The following is a 3550-nucleotide window of genomic DNA, read 5'->3' as shown; positions in this document are numbered from 1 at the left end:
CATCTTTTTCTTTACTACTGTTTATAGGAGGAAACAATAGGTCTGTTTGTCATCTACCTCTTCAAATAATTGTAAATCTAATTCAAATGGCAGTGAATGTTTACAAGTTCACACTCTACATCACTGGTTTCTCAACAGCCGAGGGAGCGCTTTGTAAAATGAGCATTCCTGTCCATTTAATTCTTTTGATCAAATTGTTTGTTTGGAAATCAGAGTAATACTGCTCTTAGAAAAATTAGAAGATAAGAGGTTACAAAGAATAGTAGAAAATCATTTATTTTTTCCCCAGACTTTAAGGTGGTATTTTCATAGATCTTGAATGTTCATAAACTCTACATAAAAATTTTAACCTGCACAACAATACAACATATCATGTGTATGGACACATAGAGTTGAACTAGAAGTATGAAACTTGCATAGGGATGATAGATACCAAGTTTAGGATGGTGGTTTTTTCTGGAAGGCAGAGCATGGAATCAGGGCAAGAGACTTCACTGGAACCTGAGAAGTTGTGTTTCTTAAAAAGTTAAAAGCTAAAGCAAATATAGCAAAATCTTAAGATTTGACTGAGTGGTGGGGTACGGATGTATTTACTGTATTCTCTATTTTTCTGTATGCTTGAAATATTTCATAGTAAAAATATAAGGTGTATCGTCCTCCTAATTATATGTATCTAAGTCCACCACTCACTGTCCATTAGTGTAATTTTGTTTATCCTGGCACCCTTCCCAATTAAAAGGGCTGAAATCTTATTGATCTTCTGGCACAATTATTTCAAGCGCCTCATGTAAAGCATCAATATTCAGAATAAATAAGGTGTATTAGAAATTATATCCTTGCTTAGCCATTCATTTGTTATGAATTCCGTGACTCAATACTTGTCTTATTTCCAATATAGAAACTTCCACAAATTGTAATAGATAATTGTGCTGCTGACAGCCCACCACATTTATAATTACATGTTAGGGCTAGAAAATTTCTGGGCCGAAAAGTCTCAATTCTAGATTTAAGTTTAATATCAAGGGGAAAAGATCATTGCCATTATATTGGATTTCAAATCAGGCACCAGACCTGTTTTATTCTATTCCAGGTTATAGTTCATTACAGTTGAAAGAAAGCACTAAATAATAAAATTCGTTGAAATTTGTTTCCTTCCAAACATGTGTTTAAAAGACCACAAAGACATGGGTAAAATAAAATGGTAGGGTGGCAATCAAAATGATTAGCACCTTCTGTGGAAGGGAAAATTGGGCTCTGAAACTGAACAATTATCCCCATAATTTTCGTTGTTTGTTTGTTTTTTGCGGTATGCAGGCCTCTCACTGTTGTGGCCTCTCCTGCTGCGGAGCACAGGCTCCGGACGCGCAGGCTCAGCGGCCATGGCTCACGGGCCCAGCCGCTCCGCGGCATGTGGGATCTTCCCGGACCGGGGCACGAACCCGTGTCCCCTGCATCGGCAGGTGGACTCTCGACCACTGCGCCACCAGGGAAGCCCTATCCCCATAATTTTCAAAGAACTCTTAATGGATGTAATATTTCGTCTCAGGAGTTATGGTAATTTATTTAATCACCCTCAGAGCAATTACTTCTGTAAACTTTTTTTTTGAATTTTATTTTATTGTTTTATACAGCAGGTTCTTATTAGTCATCCATTTTATACACATCAGTGTATACATGTCAATCCCAATCGCCCAATTCATCACCCCCCCAGCCCCCCCCGCCACTTTCCCCCCTTGGTGTCCATACGTTTGTTCTCTACATCTGTGTCTCTATTTCTGCCCTGCAAACCGGTTCATCTGTACCATTTTTCTAGGTTCCACATATATGCGTTAATATATGATATTTGTTTTTCTCTTTCTGACTTACTCTGTATGACAGTCTCTAGATCCATCCACGGCTCAACAAATGACCCAATTTCGTTCCTTTTTATGGCTGAGTAATATTCCATTGTATATATGTACCACATCTTCTTTATCCATTCGTCTGTCAATGGGCATTTAGGTTGCTTCCATGACCTGGCTATTGTAAATAGTGCTGCAGTGAGCATTAGGGTGCATGTGTCTTTTTGAATTATGGTTTTCTCTGGGTATGTGCCCAGTAGTGGGATCGCTGGGTCATATAGTAGTTCTGTATTTCGTTTTTTAAGGAACCTCCATACCGTTCTCCATAGTGGCTGTATCAGTTTACATTCCCACCAACAGTGCAAGAGGGTTCCCTTTTCTCCACACCCTCTCCAGCATTTGTTGTTTGTAGATTTTCTGATGATGCCCATTCTAACTGGTGTGAGGTGATACCTCATTGTAGTTTTGATTTGCATTTCTCTGATAATTAGTGATGTTGAGCTGCTTTTCATGTGCCTCTTGGCCATCTTTATGTCTTCTTTGGAGAAATGTCTATTTAGGTCTTCTGCCCATTTTTGGATTGGGTTGTTTGTTTTTTTAATATTGAGCTGCATGAGCTGTTTATATATTTTGGAGATTAATCCATTGTCAGTTGCTTCGTTTGCAAATATTTTCTCCCATTCTGAGCATTGTCTTTTCGTCTTGTTTATGGTTTCCTTTGCTTTGCAAAAGCTTTTAAGTTTCATTAGGTCCCATTTTTTTATTTTTGTTTTTATTTCCATTACTCTAGGAGGTGGGCCAAGAAAGATCTTGCTGTGTGTGATTTATGTCAGAGTGTTCTTCCTATGTTTCCCTCTAAGAGTTTATCCCTCTAAGGGATTACTTCTGTAAACTATTCTTTTTAGCCCAAGCTCCTAGGTCAGAGCCACTAGGGCGGGGGTGGGGGGGCAGACTCCTTTGGAGCTACTGACCCTCCTGCCCCCACCCCCCTGGCATTCATTGCCCTCGGCCTGCGCCTGCCTCCCTCGTTCCTCAGCTGGAATCAGTCGCCCTCCCTTCAGGCCCATCCCTCCTGCCCCATGACATCAATCAACCAATAAGCCACTACCAGGTGTCCAGTCCCATGCCAGTAGCTCAAGGGTGCCCAAGAGAAGAAGGCTTAACCTGCCTTCAAGGACCCTGGTGTCTGTCTGGAGAAGTAAACCATACACAGTAAGAGCCAGGGAGGTGGCGCCCTGAGGGACGGGGTGCTCAGAAAAGCAGAGAGGTTGGGTTGGTGGGATCTGTTCACCTGTGCTACATTTCTTTTTCCCCATTACGGCTGGATATTTCACTTCTGTTTACTCACAGTCGGGGAGATGTGACTGCTAGTTAGTTGCTTTGTCTAATAGACTTGTAAAGGAAGAGCCATGACTAATGAATAAAACTAAATTGTTTAGATTTTTCCTTGACTTTTCAGTGTTATGTTTACATATCCATCCTGCAGATTGGGGTAATTCTCTCATTCTCTTTGTTAAATATGTGTGTATATGTGTATCCTGCAGGGATACACATTCACCTCTCCCAACACACACACACACACACACACACACACACACACACACACACACACAATGGGTTATAGACTTCTGTGGGTTATAGATAATACGAATTATTGGAGGGGAATTTTTGCCATGTCTCTAGTGTGTATATGTGTTCACGAGAGCCAC

Source organism: Lipotes vexillifer, unplaced genomic scaffold, assembly GCF_000442215.2.
Source record: "Lipotes vexillifer unplaced genomic scaffold, Lipotes_vexillifer_v1.1 scaffold207, whole genome shotgun sequence".
Lineage (NCBI taxonomy): Eukaryota > Metazoa > Chordata > Mammalia > Artiodactyla > Lipotidae > Lipotes > Lipotes vexillifer.
The sequence above is the reverse complement of the archived record's forward strand: the minus strand, read 5'-3'. Positions refer to the sequence as shown.